This window comes from Phyllostomus discolor, chromosome 13 (genome assembly GCF_004126475.2).
Source record: "Phyllostomus discolor isolate MPI-MPIP mPhyDis1 chromosome 13, mPhyDis1.pri.v3, whole genome shotgun sequence".
Lineage (NCBI taxonomy): Eukaryota > Metazoa > Chordata > Mammalia > Chiroptera > Phyllostomidae > Phyllostomus > Phyllostomus discolor.
In genome coordinates this window covers 17,884,464-17,901,444 of record NC_040915.2, presented here as the reverse complement: position 1 = coordinate 17,901,444, position 16,981 = coordinate 17,884,464, and the positions used below count along the sequence as shown (strand labels likewise).

The following is a 16,981-nucleotide window of genomic DNA, read 5'->3' as shown; positions in this document are numbered from 1 at the left end:
TCTTAGAATATCGCCCCTAACGGTAAAGACCTGTTGCTTAAAAACCTTTAAACCTTGAAGTAGTTTCATGTTCCTCTTGTAGTCAATGTTTGGGTTTTCCTATTCTTGTTGATTTAACTTTTTCTTTGTGGTAGCAGGCTTCTTAACAATTAGCTTTCCAGTTTTATTGAGATATAATTGACATATAACATTCTGTAAGTTTAAGGTGTACAGCATAATGATTTGATGTACATACATATTTCGCAAAATGATTACCATAGTAAGTTTAATATTCAGCACCAGAATTTGGGATGCCTGATGAATTTGGGTGTTATCTTTTTGCAGGGGCCATGCCAATCTTCTCCACATCTTTCCAGTTTTAGTTAGTACATGAACTGCTGAAGCAAGCACTAAATGAATTTTTTAAAAATGTAAAACTGTTGTTTAAAAGTCAAAACAATAGGGAAAGGTAACAGAAAAATTTTCTTCCACCCCTGTACGTAACCAATTGTATTAGTTTCTGGTTTATCTTTTCTTATTTGCAAAAATTAGCAAATGTATACGTACATGCTATATACACATATAGTCTTATTTTGCCTTCTTTTTTCTATCCAAATGGTAGTATGCTATGTGTACTCCTATTATTCTATGTTTTAGTATCCAGCTTTACCATGTCAGATTATTTAGTATCCAAGAAATCTTACATATGCAAGTCATTTTATTTTTTTTACTTCAACAAAGATGTTGTTCTGTGAATAAAAAAAGACATGGCACATTACACAAACACACCTAAATCATGCCCCATTTTCCTGTGCCTTTTGTCCCCCTCATTCTGGTCTCTAGTTTTTTAAAAAATATATAAGTTCTATTCATTATGCTATTACAGTTGTCCCAATTTCCCCCCCTTTTCCACCTTCCACCTGGTACTCCTATTCCCCCCAGTAATCCCCTCCCTTAGTTCAAGTCCATGGGTCATGCATGTATTTCCTATACTGTTCTTAACATCCCCCTGTCTATTCTGAACCTACCAATTTGTACTTCTTAATCCCTACACCTTTACCCCCATTTTCCTTCCGCCGCCCCCCAGCTGATAAGCCTCCAAATGATATCCATATCTATGATTCTGTTCCTATCTTGGTTGTTTGCTTAGTTTGATTTTTAGCTTCAGTTATTGATAGTTGTGCATTTGTTGACATTTTAATGTATATAGTTTTGATCTTCTTTTTCTTATATACTTCCCTTTAACATTTCATATAATAATGGTTTGGTGATGATGAACTCCTTTAGATTTGCCTTGTCTGGGAAGCACTTTATCTGCTCTTCCATTCTAAACGATAGCTTTGCTGGATAGAGTAACCTAGGTTGTAGGTCCTTGCTTTTCATGACTTTGAATACTCCTTGCCAGCCTATTCTTGCTGTAAAGTATCTTTTGAGAAATCAGCTGACAACCTTATAGGCACTTCTTTGTAGGTAACTCTCTGCTTTCATTTTGCTGCTTTTAAGACTCTCTCTTTATCTTTAACTTTTGGCATTTTAATTATGATGTGTCTTAATGTACTCTTCTTTGGGTTCAACTTGTTTGGGACTCTCTGTGCTTCCTGGACTTGTATATCTATTTCTTTCATCAAATCAGGGAAGTTTTCCTTCATTATTTGTTCAAATAAGTTTTCTATTTCTTGCTCTCCCTCTTTTCCTTCTGGCATCCCTATGATTTGGATGTTGGTACATTTGGAGATGTCCCAGAGGCTCCTTATTCTATTCTCACTTTTTTAAAATTCTTTTTGCTTTTTGTTGTTCTAATTGAATGATTTTTTCTTCCTTATGTTCTAAATCATTGATTTGAACCTTGGCTTCATCCCCTCCACTGTTGGTTCCCTGTGGAATTTTCTTTACTTCACTTAATGCAATCTTCATTTCTGCTTGGGTCTTTTTTATGTTGTTGCCATACTCAGTGAGTTCTTTGAGAATCCTGATCACCAGTGATTTGAACTCTGCATTTGATAGATTGGCTATCTTTGTTTCATTTAGTTCTTTTCCTGGAGTTTTGTTCTGTTCTTTCATTTGGGTCATATTTCTTTGTCTCCTCCATTTGACAGCCTCTCTCTGTTTGTTTCTGTGTATTAGGTAGAGCTGTTTTGACTCCTTGTCTTAGTGGCATGGCCTGTTGTAGAAAAGGCACCTGTACATTGTGTGGGGCAGAACCTTAGGTGGTCACCAGGGTGGGGCAACATGTTTCACTGCTTTGTGACTCTGTATGGGGGAGGGCTCAGAGAGGGGACATTGCCACTGCCTGGCCCTGGAGATTTGCCCAAGAGGAAGCTGTCTCCCTGGGATTTACCTCCTCCAGTCACTTTACTTTTTTCCCATATGCCACATGTGCCCTTCCAGCTGTTGCCTGGTGCTGAATCCTAGAGGGTGTGGGTCTGTGTGAGTCCTGAGTCCATTGCAACCCTTTAAGAGAAGTCTCTTGAGAATGCCAGTTTCTTCCAAAGTCCCTACCCCCACTGGTTTTTGAAGCCAGAAGTTATGGGAACTTTTCTTCCTGGTGCTGGACCCCTGGGCTGGGTGGTCTGGTCTGAAGCTGGGATTTCTCCCTTCTGAGGTATCCCTCCCAATTTTTATACACCACATGTGAATGTGGGACTGACAGTTCTGCTACCTCTCTGCACCTCTCCACACCTCTCTGCCCCTCCTAGCAGTTTGGATGAATGTGGCTTCTTTAAATCCTTGGTTGTCATATTTCCATTCAGCTGGGCTTTCTGACATATCTGAGTGAAATTTGTTCTGTAGTTTAGGTGTAATTTTTGCTGTAGTTGTGAGTGGAGGCAAAGATTGTTTACCTAAGCCTCCATCTTGTCCAGAAGTCTGCAAGTCATTTATAGCACTAATTTTTTGTAGGGGGGCTTCGCCCACAGGGCCCCCCTGGCTGCCACGGATGAGAATAAGTCTACCAAGACATGATCTGCTTGGGGAGGAAAGGTGGCCAGTCTCTCAAAGGATAAGGGCCAGGAGTATGTTCCTCAATGGGCTTTTATAGGGTTCGTTTACACAAGAATTCAGGTAAAGTTCATTAATCATTGCCAGGCAGTAAGGATCAAACAATGGATAACAAAGAACTCTGAGGGCCTATTTTGAGTCATGGCCAGATAGCTAAAGAGCTGTAAAACTTTGAGGAACAAACTTACTTCTTGCTTGGACCCTTATCATTTAATTGAGAACATTCTAAACAAAGCAGGTTTCACAGGATCTTACATATTCTTTCTTAGGCCTGATCGCCCAGGGAAGCCACCTTTTCCAGCACAGGGCTGCACCACCCTCTGTTATTGTTTCAGGCTTAGGTGGAGCAAGGGAAGTAAGGCAGCCAGGAGATTAGGACATTTCTCACAGATGGAATGAGGACTCAGGCTTTGTCAAAGCTGAGGGGCGAGGGTCCATCACCCCCTTTTGCTGTAGCCCCCAACATGATCGTGCCTGTCTTAGATTGTTCCCCCCTTGGGGAATCTTACCCATCATTGGCTAACCGACCAAGCATTGGGGGCTAGTTATGGATGAAGTAAAAGGAGCAGAAGCAATGCCCCTGCCAGGGAGATAAGCTTTGTCTCCTTAGTGGCTTCTGGTCTGAAGGTTGCTTACTCAGCCTTAGCCGTTGGGGGGATTAGAGCTTCTGAAAGCAGGCAGGGCAGTTCCCAACAGTTTTTTACTATGTAATCTATTTTATTTGTTCTCTCAAATATATGTGATATTTAGGAAGGTTTTATTTTAGTGGTTACTTTTATACTCATGTTTATATACTAATATCCTTAGTTCCCTCTCATCTTACATTTGTTATTTTCTTGGTTTCCCAACAAAATGGAAATCAGTACATGATTTCTTCTTTCCTCTCTCCTCCCTATCCAATAGCATCTCATTTTAATAAATCTTTTTATCTCATCAGTAACTGTAAAATAATCAACAGGTATATTTCATTTTTAATCTCTCTTCCCATTCTTTCTTTTTAATTATTGTATAATATTTACTTTGCCTGGATGCTTACTTTTTTTTAAAGATTTTTCTTTATTTATTTTTAGAGACAGGGGAAAGGAGGGAGAAAGAGAGGGAGAGAAACATCAATGTGTGGTTGCTTTTCATGTAGCCCCCACTGGGGACCTGGCCCGCAACCCAGGCATGTGCCCTGACTGGGAATAGAACCATCGACCCTTTGGTTTGCAGCCCACGCTCAATCCACTGAGCCACACCAGCCAGGGCTGGACACTTACTTTTCTTATAATCATTATAGTTTTATGGGTGAACATTGAATGCTCATCATCAGTCCTTATGCCAACATCTTTCTACTCTGTTTGTCTGAAAAAAAAACTTTCTTTAGTAAACTTCTCAGGAAGGGCACATGGGAGCAATATTCTTTGGTTCTTTTTTATTTTATTTTATTTATTTATTTTTAGACAGAGGGAAAGAGAGGAAGAGAAACATCAATGTGTGGTCACCTCTCACACAACCCCCAGCCACACTGGGGACCTGGCCCTCAACCCAAGCATGTGTCCTGATTGGGAATTGAACCAGTGACCCTTTGGTTTGCAGCCTGGTGCTCAGTCCATTGAACCACATCAGCCAGGGCCTTTGGTTCTTTCATATTCATAATTTGTAGCATTGTTAGCTACATATAAAATCCTTGGTTCATGTTTTCTTTCCTTGGATCCCCCCAATATGTTACCCTGCTTCTTCTGGAATAAAGTTCAAAGGTAATCTCATTTCCTTTCCCATTTAGGTGACTTGATATTTAGACCTACCTAATTTTTTTTTGTAAAGTCTAGAAATTCTTTTTAGAATATATATTGACATTGATTATTCTGAATGGATTTTCATAGGTACTGGTGTCTAGGTATTTCCAGAAAGTTTTCTTAAATGTTAGCTTTTTAAATTTAAATTACTTTTAAAGTTTCCATTGCTTATTGTTTTCTTCCTTGTGGGTCTTCTATTTTACATTTATATCATATAATATAGTATATTGTCTAATTATATATTATATACTATATAGTTTATATTATATAATTATATATTGCCCTGGCTGGTGTGGCTGAGTAGACTGAGTGTTGGCCTGTGAACTGAAAGGTTGCTGGTTCAATTCCTAGTCAGAGTACAAGCCAGGATTGCAGGCCAAGTCCCCACTTGGGGTGTGTGGGAGGCAACTGATTGATATATCTCTTGCACATCATTGTTTCTCTCCTTCTTCTTGTCCCTCCCTTCTCCTCTCTCTAAAAATAAAAATAAAATATTAATAAAATCACAGTATATAATATATAACTGTTTTAATTTTGTTATATAAATATATTATATTTATATTATAATACACATTTGTGTTATAATTTATAATTCTGTATAATTTATCATTATATAACATACATAATATGCTATAATATATGACTTTTTAAAATTATTTGTTTGTTTATTTATTTATTTATTCTTAGAGAGGGAAAGGGAGGGAGAAAGAGAGGTAGAGATACATCAGTGTGTGGCTGCCTCTTGTGTGCCCCCTACTGGGGACCTGGCCTACAACCCAGGCATGTGCCCTGACTGGGAATCAAACCAACAACCCTTTGGTTCACAGGCTGGCACTCAATCCACTGAGCCACACCAGTCAGGGCTATAATATATAACTTTTAATTATATATTATATGTAACATGATCATATAAACTATAATAGATAATTTTATCTACAATTAATTCTTTTTAAGAATAAAGTTAAATGAATTTTGACAAATATATGCAACCAAATACAGAATATTTTGTAATAGAAAAACAATAAAATATTGTTTTTATAGCATATTTCCGTCACCCAAAAATATCTTTTGTGCCACTCTACAGTTATGTCCCTTCTTTAACCCCAGTGCCCACTGACCTGGTTTCTGTCCCGGTAGTGTTTCCTTGTAGGGAATGCCATATAAATGGAACCATAGTGTATGTAACTTCTTGAGCCAGACTTTTCTCACTCACTTGTATGAGCTCTTGTAATTCAGACATGTTGTTGCACATATCAGTAGTCTTGTTACTTTTCATTGCTGAGTTGTATTCCATTTAACACAAGGAAAAGGTAAATCGATTAAAGAGCCTACACGCTCAGGTGCCCACTGCTGACACAGAGCAGCCATAAACCTAGACATCCACACTGGTGACTAACGCCGCTCAGGCCACCAGAAATGCTTCTCCACGTCTCTTGACCTCTGACCTGGAAACAAAGGGGGACTATCCAAATGTGAAAAGAATGCTGGCTGCCCTGCTGCCAACATCACGGAAGGGCACTGCCTCAGAGTGTAAGGAGAATTTGAGCTGTGGGAGCATTTGGGTAAGAGAAAAGACAAATTAATTAACTTGTCAGATCCTTCCTCTCAGATGTCAAGAATGCTATAGATTCTTGCATAATAAAGTACCATTTCCCAGGAGTGCTGAGCATCTATTTTCCTGCTTCCTTTGAGTTCCAGTTTGTGGACCTGTAAGTGTTCACGGAGTACCACAGTATTTGCAATAGTTACATGGCAGTCAAAGGACGTTTAGCAACATTAAACAACGTTATTTTTAAATCTTTTTCATGCATAGTCTAAACATAGCGTGCTTGAAACATGAAGCATCATACCAACTTTTTGCATTAGCAATAAATGAATACTGAATACAAGAATTATAAACAAGTTATGTTTAGGGAACTATTTTATAAGGTATACTTAAATTTAAAAATTAAATAATGCAGCTTTATTTGAATATTTGTGTTTAAATTTTAATGTTCATTAATTATTATTTCTATTTTGCCCTTAAATACTTTCAAACATTTTAGAATAAAAATAACTTTGAGACCATATAGAAAAAAATAATTATAATTTTTCGGTATTTTTAACATTTATTTTAATTACATACTTAATGAAGTATATGCAAACTTGGAACCTTTGGGGTATGGTTACATTTTATCTTTTAATTCTAAAGATCACTGAAAATGAGAACAAGTAGAGATTGAATAGAACCACAAAATATTACCATATTTTGCCAGGTATAATGCACACCTTTTTGCCCAAGTTTTTGAGGAAAATATTTGGATGTGCATTACACATGGGTAGTACTAATTCCATACCTATATAAATGTTTTTAATTCTTTTATTTATGCTTATGTGTTAAAAGTGTAACTCTAGAAAGCAATAATGATATCCCTATGCAAACTAATACCCTGGAATACAATAATCAGTTTTGTTTCTAAATATAAATAAATAGAAAATTAAATTAAAAATTAAAATAAAAGATTTTTTCCCTGAAAGTTTGGGCCAGAAATGTGAGTGCGCATTATACACAGCAAAATACAGTAAAATGGAGCTCAGCAAGTTAAGGGCTGAGAAGAAAAAGGTAGAACACGTACAAGGGGGTGACCTGCTTCAGTTTTGAAAATTGCAGACAAGGAAAGTTAGCACACTCTGCAAAACACGACTGACCTACAATTCATGGCAGGCATTAGAATTCTTTATTTAATGAAGATGTAGTTACCAAGCAAAACAATGAAAATAAGGAATGAATGTAGCCTTAGCACATCCACAACTTGAATAGGTCAGATGAAACATATCTTACCTTTCTTTCTTTACTAATGAAATGCTTTCCTGGACAAATAGAAGAAAGTGAAAAGTATAATGTTTTATATAAAACTCACAGTTCAGAAGGCCTGACATTAGAAGATAAATAAATTATAAGAAAATTGGCAAATTGGTTGAGAAAAATGAAAACTTTGGATCTTTACCATTTAATGGAAATTGATCTTGGAAAAAGTCTGTCATAGCCTTTCTGAAATCATGGGAATGCATCCAGAAAAACATTAGTTAACTCAAATTATCAGTTATGAATTCTCCATTGAATAGATATAGCAGAAAATGTAACACTTCATATTAAAATAAAATGTTTTCCAAATGGAGAAAGGAAGTATAGGAACTTTTTTATATTTTAAGTTAAAAAACAAAGCATTTTGTTACTATTATGACATATTTCAGTCAGCTTTCACAATCAGCTTTGGCCAGGGAAAACCGCTTGTGCCTGGGAATACTTAGGTTCTTGAGTAAAAGGATATAAAATGTTACTTGCACTGAAAAAAAAAAAAAGATAAAAACAAGCAAACAAAAACCTCAGCATATACAAATACTAGAACTTAAAAATAGTCTGAAACATGAGTGAACAATCAATAGTAACCAACAAAGGAAACCATAAACAAGTAAACACAGATGCGGAATATTCCTGTGATATTCTTTGTTTTTTGCTGTGATAGTCTTAACAGAATAATGATAGATATTCTATATTTAGCCAAACCCTGTGGGAGAACAATGGTGCGATAGTCATAGAAAACAATGGAAATTTTCTAGTATGGTAGGAAAAATAACTTTCAAACTTGATGACAACATGGCCAAGCATATAAGATGGATAAAAACTAATTTTGAAATCACATAAAAAGAGAATTTAAAATACTTCTTAAAATGAGAAAAAAATACACATACAATTTTAAAAATTAACTAATTTAACTAGATTATATTAGGAGAAATTATATTAAACAACTCACATTTATCATATTGTGGAACTATCAGGAGATAAAAAGTTAAGGAAGTCAAAATTAATGAATATCTTATTGGTTTTCCACCCATTGTAAAAGGTTGAACTGCAAAAATAACTGAATTTTTGGCATTGCTTTAAAATAATAATGAGAATAAGATCATGATAATTGGTAAAGAACAAGCATTTGTTTTTTGTGAGCCATAGACAATGGATTGTTTGACTTTCTTATTAAGTGTCGTGTTCTCAGTTGTGTCAATAAGTGACGGCGTCTCTGAAACAATTCAATGATTACTTAAGAGATGTATCTGGCCAAAGATGAGACATCTTTATTTTAACAAATGTCATATTTGCCACCAGAACTACGTTGGGACACTCATAGGGAATGCCAAGTAAACGCTATTAAAGCAGTAAAAGTTAATTCACACAAGATAACGAGATGCACTAGAATTGTATAAGGAATAACATAATCTTTAGTAAATAGAATTGTGATCTTTGACAGAAAATTATTTTCAAATTTGTTCTGTCCCTAGTTATTTGGTGTGAACTGTTGCTTGCTGTTAATAATGCTAGCCAAAGTTTGCAGGAGCTCCAGCAGTGAGAATTGATATGAGTTTGGCTAGACTGTCTTTTTCTTTACATTGAAATATGCTGTATGTGAAGTATGTAATAAATGTGGCATTCCTGTAAAATGTAAGAAACCAGAACAAGTATACAGAAATATTCGTGTCACTTTAAAGGAGGATATTTACACATAAATAATTCCCAAACTAATTTCTATTGAGTCAATTCTGGGGTTACTAACAATCAAGGGGGCACTGTCCAGGAAAGAGGTTCGAATAAATCACAGATCATCCTGCTATGTTTTGGTCTTCCTTATAATATTCCAGCCTCAAAATTTTTGAAAAAAAGAACTTAAATATTTTATGAATCTAGATATTGCTTTGAGAGAAAGTGAAAGTTGCAATATAAGTGACAGTAATTTATATTGGTAAAGGTAAATTATTTTATAATATTTTCTATGATAATTTATGTAAGTCCCCATCAGACTATTTGAGCTATGTATGTAAAATCCATTGTCAATTTCTGGATGTAAATGGTGCCACAATAACTTTATTGACAATTTCAGTTGCTATTGGCTAAACAGCAAGTTTTCTCCATATTAAAATCAATTTAAAAATAAAAGTACAATGACTTAACAAAGGTTGAATAATTTGGTATTATTGTCAGTAGAACTCAAAAATTCTGATTATAATATAATTAGTAACTTTGCTAAAATGAAGACAAATAAATTTTATGTAATAAATATGCCATAATGTACGAATGATACATGCTTTTATTACTCATCCACACATTAGCCAAACAGAACTCCCAGATACGTGCAAAAAATTAAAGATCAATCGACTTTAAAGTTTGCTGATACTCAGTCATATAAAAATGTGTTTTGTGGATCTCACGTTAAGCGTTCCTACCACAAGAAAATAAAAAAAATTTTAAAAGGAAAATAAAAGGCCAGTATTCAATTTTGTTTCAAAGGTAGAACAGAACATATTTTATTGTGTTGAACAGTTTGTTAAGTTGTTTATAACTTTGAAATATTTTGACACATTGTTCTCCATCTGTATATATTTTTGCCCTAGGCCCACAAATTTAGGGGTGGTTCTGATTGAACATATGCTAATTTTATAATTAGTGCTAATGGGAACTACTGTTTATTAAGTGCTTGTTATGTGCTGGGCACTGAGCTAGTTACTTTTTATATAGTAGCTGTAGAAAACTGAGGCTTAGAGGGGGAAGTGACTTACCCAAACACTGTCAAAGCTGAATCAAATCAGTATTTACTGTTCCCATTCTGATCTGGAACTAGCTTGGTAAGGGCTGGCAGCACACCAGGGCTTTACGAATGCAAGGCTTTTCCTGGCAAATATCTGCCCCTCTACTCCAATGCAGGCTGCCTGAAACTCTGCCATGGTGCACTGGTTCCTGGCGGTTTTGAAATCCTTTCCAGACTCCAAAAGAAACCAGAAGAAATGCCAGTACTTTCGGTAGTATAAATAATAACATGTGAAGTCACATGTTATTATTTGAGTATTTCTCATATTTCTTCCACCAAACGAACTCTGATGACCAAGAGTGAATTCTTAACCTCAGAAGGTCTGAGGACTCAGCCCCAAACATTCTGATGAACTTCTTTCAAGTCTTGTACTGTTTTTTTAAAATCATGCATATATTTCTACATCTCTCTCTCTCTCTCTCTCTCTCTCTCTCTCTCTATATATATATATATATACACACACACAACTACAAATATATCTCTCTACAAATATATATATATATTTGAAAATGTGGAGGAAAAACATAAAAATGATGCTTCAGAAGAGATACCATGTTACCTCTAAGGGTCCAAGCACTTAGAGTTCAAGGACTGGTCCTCTGGTGTCAAAGACGGAGCCTTAAACTGCTACTAGTGGCTGCTTCGGTGGGGTTATTAATGCTCAGCTGAGATCAAGGCCCCACAGAAGAAGGGGAAGCTGTATTAACCATTTCCCACTTTAGTTCAGGACCTGTGCCGTTTGTCTTCGACTTTCCTCCTCTTCCTCGGTCACTTCTGACTATTCTGAAAGGAGGCAAACTCCCGGTCATGAGAAATGCATCAGCAAACTGAACAACTGCTTACTTAGAGAATACGGGGGTTAGGGCACCAAGCAATAAATGGAGGAAACTTTCTAACTTGATGGCCTATGATCTTCCTGAATTTTCTCCATCCTCTGCAGCAGTAATTGCAAGAAAAACTTACTCTATTCAATAAATATTTATCCAGCACTTTGTAACTGCCAGATCCTATGCTGGACAGTGGTAGACAGGATGATTTTCTCAAAACTCGGTTTGGTAGGAAGAGATACAAACAAGCAGGTGTCTATAATACGGCCTAAGGGCTCTAGCAGGAAAAGCACAGAAGTTATGGAAGCTCAGAGGAGGGGCACCAAACAGGGGAGATGGATCCTGGTAGGCTTCCAGGAAGAGGTGATGTATAAACTGATGTTTGGGAAATGAATTTGCTCAGGTCCTTCTGAAAGCCTCTGGAGTTGGGTTTAATTTCAGCTTGTTTCAGATCCCTTCTCTGCCCTACTTCATTTTGTTCATGCAGACTTCCTAATTACCTATTGTAACCATGGGGGTGGTTACAATAATACAATCATACAGTAAGTGGTCCACCCCGTTTTACAAAACTACATTAGACTCCAGGTTTTTTGGCATCGAAGTTACTGGTTAGATCCTAAACTCAAGATTGGCAGCTGTTTAACCCAGGGGAAGGGAGGGGTGTGTGAGTCACGCTGCATTTGCCTCCAGGGCTGTGAACACAAAGGAGAGAAAATACTGTTAAGGGAAGAAGCAGGCTTGCTTCTTTTGGTCCTCATGCAATATACAGCAGAACCAATAATCTGGCCTGTGAAATTGCCAGCTAATAAAACCAACCCTGTTGCAGTGGCTAATGAATACACACTTTTTAACTTATTCCGGTCTCATCGCTGAGAGCTGCACAGTTGCTCCTGGGTAGAAGTTTCACTAATGCAGGGATGTTGACTGGCCACTGCATCAAATATTTATTAAGTCACAGATGGGAATCTACAAAGAGTTTGCAGAGAGGTTTAGTGTCTTTCTTTGGTTCCAGGGGATGCACTTCCGCAATGCAAAATGCAAGTCCGCACATACACATCTTAAGGCTTATGCTTGTGGTCGCTGACCCATTGTAAACAGGTTAAATGGAGCCTGATTTGGAGAAATCACTTTTTCCCCTTAAACCAAAAGGAGTACATTTTCACTGTCAACATTTGTAGAAAGTACCTTTGCACTAAAAGAAGAGAACTCATCCAGATGTACTGCACCAGTCTTTTAAACAAAAATTAATCGTGCTGTATATCTAGTGTTCTGTACTTTTCACTTTTGCTTTTCTCTGTTAACAGTGGATTCTTAACATTGTTACACAGCATGGAATGTTTTATGTATTCACACAATATTCTAGTGTATCAATGTGCCATGATTTACCCAATCTCTTAGATATTTAGGTTCTATCTAGCTTTTCACTACTATAGATGATGTTTTTAATAAGCATCCTTATAATTAATTATTTGTGCCCGGTGATGATATTTTCTTAGGCAAATGAATAGAAAAGGAATTGCTCAATGAGAGAGTTAGCCTGGTCATACCAGTTCACATTTCCACGGTCAGAGTCAGGAGAGGGTGTGGGGTCGTCATCTGTAACGGGCTGTCACTTGCCCATCTCAAGTAAGGTGGTCTGTAAGATCACTGAGAGCTACAGATGGGTCTAGGAGTTTGGGCGTTGATTGGTTTGTATATTTCTTTGTTGTTGTAACAGCCTCCTTGAAACTTGAACTTTTTTCCTCTTTAATTTAACAGCTATCTTATTTCACTAATCTCCTGTCTTTATTTAGTTACACTGGAGAGAAAGAAGGATCTCTTCAATGATAAACAGCAGTGCCTGGGTTCAATAAGGATTTACGGCTGGCCGTTTTGCATTGCTAGTGACCGCAGTTATAATGCTGGGTCTATCGATACGTTTTTCCTCTTACAATACAAGGCAAGCTGTTTCCTGCAATTGAAGTCTGCTAGAATGGAGTGCAGTGAGATATAGGAAAAAAATAGAGGACGGGGTGGTTAAGATCGCCACCTATTTGTCTTGCCAAGTAAAGATACTGGGCCAATCCAATAAACAGTGGCCATCTACTTCATCAATCAAGTAATCACTAAAGAAGGAGCATTTATTCGTTACTTTTAGCAATAATTCATTTATTTGTTACTTTTCAATTACAGTTTACTATTAATATTATTTTGTGTCAGTTTCAGGAGGGCAGCACAGTGGTGAGACAATCATGTACTTTCCAAAGTGTTCCCCCGGGTAGTTCCAGGACCCATTTGGCACTGTACATAGTTATTACAGTAGTATTGACTCTGTTTCCTCTGCTGTACTTTACATCCCCACGACTATTTTGCAACTGCCAGTTTGTACTTTATAATCCCTTTATCTTAAAGACTGAGCATTTTAGCACACGTGCACTTGCACAAAAAAAAAAGAAAAGAAAAGAAGATAATTCCAGGAAGAAAGGTCATTCTTACCTAAGAAAAAACAATTGCATTCTTGTACTGATATACACATTGTCCTTTCTTTTTTTTTCTCACAAAGAATTTGGAAACAACATCTTGGACTGGCATCTGTCTGTGGCCCTGACTTGAGAATTGCTGCCCGAGGCAGGCTCGTGAGCAGCAGGACCTGACCTAGATCTGGTCCCCCCCGGGCAAGAGAGGAGAGGAGCCTTCTACCCGCTCCAGGAGCCCCTTGCTGCTCGCTCAGCCCACACAGTGCTCCCAGGTGGCAGCTGTTTGGGCACTGTTTTCCTGATGTGCACATACCAACAAACCACCTGTATTATTATTTATTTAGTGTTTGTTCTACATCAACAGTTTTTCTTCAAAAATAAATTTATTTCAAAGGGAAACTTAGTATTTCCAACATAAATGAAAGAACAATATTGCTTGTCATAATAAAGCAAAACAATGTTATGAGATTCTAGATGTAGTTTACCTGCTAAAGGTCCTGAGACCGAGCGCTGCACATTCTTGGTTGAGACAGTAAGAGAGAGGTATTAACAAGTGAAAGGTGTTCAAGATACACTTGAGAGAACAAAAGAATTGAAGGAGAATTGAACTAGAAATAAACCTCTCACTGGGTGAGGTCATTTATTCTGATGTTGTCTCTGTGTGCTACTGCAGGGTGGGGTGGGGTGGGGTGGGGGGTTCCACAGTTTAGAAGGTCCCACAGTAAAGAGGAAAGAGAACAGGACTTGGCTACTTGCTGATTATAAATGCTCTGGCAAATCACTTCCCCTCTTCTTAAAACCTCAGCTTCCCCAGCTGTGAACTGAGATGATAATAATTTCTATCTAATTGGGTGTCATGTGAAGAATGAAGGAGAATAGTTAAAGCATTTTGTAGTCTCCAAAATGCCATTCATGTCCTGAAGGCTTGTCCTCGCTTGGGGGATATTTCCATGTATGAGAATCACATCTTATTTCCACCGGCCCGGAATATACTTCCACACCAAACATCTCACTAGAACGTAAAATAAATAAGTGGATTAAAAATGAATTAATGGATCCCATATCACATGGGGCAGATCTCGTAGGACTGAACTAGGCAGTCATAAGAATTCTAATGATTTGACCAGTGACCATAATTATCAGGAGGACAGGAAGGAAGCATGTCTGGTCTGGTCACTTCTATGTCCCTTTTAGTTAGTCCAGGGTGGGGCACATCAGAGACGCTCAGTAAATACTGAGTAAATAAATGAATGAGTGAATAAATGAATAGCTAAATGAATGAAAGGACATCCCTGTATAAGACTTTGGTCTTTGGAGTTGATACCTGTGGCTTTTTGACAACCGGTACTGTATTAATCATGTTGTTAATTCCCAATTCCTTATGGTGCCTTGACATGTTGGGGCTTTGCGGACTTGGGGCCAGACTGCCCTTTCCAGGGGTAGCTAATTCCTAGAGATAGCGAACAACATGCCTGTGTGCACACCTTTAATAGGCGAACTGATCCTAAGTACATATCTCTTGCCTCATCCACCTCCTTCTTCAGGCTCCTGCAATCCTGAACACCATGTGCCTGCCCTAGTCACCCCATGGCCCGGTACCAGACTGCTAGGGACCACCTGTATATACCAGAGCCCACTGACATTATTCAAATCGGTCAAAATATCCAACCCTAAACCCGCCCAGCTCTGCAGGCTTCCTTGCCCACTCTTTCCCGTGAAAACAACAGTAAAGGCTGTGCCCATGCTTTCTCCTTCTGTCCCCTGGTGCTTCCCCAGGTGGCACGGCCTGGTATGACATGTCCCCTCCTCTTGGGATCTGTGGGTAACAAACCACCTCTTCAATGGCTGTTGTCTCCTGATGTGTTGGCCTGGCCATACCTGATAAAGACAAAATCCCAGCTACATTTTAAACAAGCATCAGCCCAGAGAATGCACACCAACTCCAATCTCAGTTCACAACGAAAGGGGGCTTGTCCTCACCTCAGGGAGGAGAATACAGTCCAGGTCTAAGCCAATCAACTTACCACATCATGGTCATCTCAGACGATGGACGTGGGACTACTTGAAAGTTGCAGTGAGTCTTTTGATGGGACAAACACTCTTGATCCTTTTCTTGCTGGATTAGAAACTGGGAAAATTTTAGGTCTGGAGCTCTGCAGCCATTTTGCTAGCCAGAGGCAAAAAAAAAAAAAAAAAAGCCTCTTGACACGGAGCCAACCAGAGAAAGCAACTCCAAGTGATTGATAGAAGGAGTGAAGTCATCCTGGTGGCATCCGTTGAGCCAATTCTACTCCCAGACTTTCCAGTTACCTGTGCTTATGCCAATTTAGATTGAGCCAATTTGGCTTATTACAAATAAAAGAATCCAAATCTATAGTGTCTTCTTTCCCCTTTCCTTGATGTCCCAAACCACACTGGGAGTATTTAAAGCTTCAATTTGAATTAATTCAACTCTATACTTAGCATGTGCCAGGTACTGTGCTGGGCCCTAGTGAAATAACATCTAATGAGAGGCTTGAAGAGCTCCAGTGTATGTGGGAAGACAGACATGCCAACAACCACGGGGAGCAGAAAAACAGTTTTCAGAGCGGTTCAGGAAAAGGCCATGGGGCAGGGAAGGAGCAGTCGAATCTGCCTGGAGGGTCTTCCTCTTCAGTCCTGGTTAGTCATGCCTTGACTCAGCTGGTCCTGCAGGGTGTCTCTCCCATTTCAAGGAGCATCAACAATACCAAGTGCTAGCATTTAGTGAGGGCTCCCTATATCTCTGTGCCCATGCTCACTGCATGCTCTCAGCTCCTTCATAGGACAAATAGTATCAATCCCATGATAGAAATGAAGATTCCTCTATTCACAGGCTTAGGGAGGATGAACACTGCTACTCAACTCCACAGCAGAACCTGAGCGCCAGTGCAGCATGTCTGACTCAGAAGGCCATGCACTTCTTCGCTAAGCCACTCCCCATTATTTGCTGAGAGCCCCTTGTTTGCCAGACTCCAGCCCATAATTGTAAAAGGGGAAGGAGCTTTCTGAAAGCATTTTACAACAGAATTTGCTATAGGATTCTTTCAGCATATAGTACCTGGAAAACAGTGGTCAATTTTGAACACATGAGCTATTTTGATGATTACAGCTAGTGAGCAAGATGCAGGCACTTGTGACTGTGTGCATCCTTGCTCAAGATCCCGAACTCTCATTTGAGATGTCTTCACCTGGTGGGCTGTGGAGAGATGAAGCAGCCAGATGCAGCATTAAAGAACCTCCTGGGTCCCCAGGTCAGCATTGCCTGCGGTCGGAAGGGGCTAGGCAAGATCTCTGACTGACACCAG

At 38.4% G+C, this 16,981-nt stretch overlaps 1 non-coding gene across 1 annotated transcript; it reads right to left on the bottom strand.

Annotated features, from left to right (window-relative positions):
- Positions 1 to 279: 279 nt before the first annotated feature.
- Positions 280 to 388, bottom strand: LOC114510450. The gene has a single exon (XR_003685634.1). It is a non-coding gene; the product is annotated as a U6 spliceosomal RNA (small nuclear RNA).
- Positions 389 to 16,981: the final 16,593 nt, after the last annotated feature.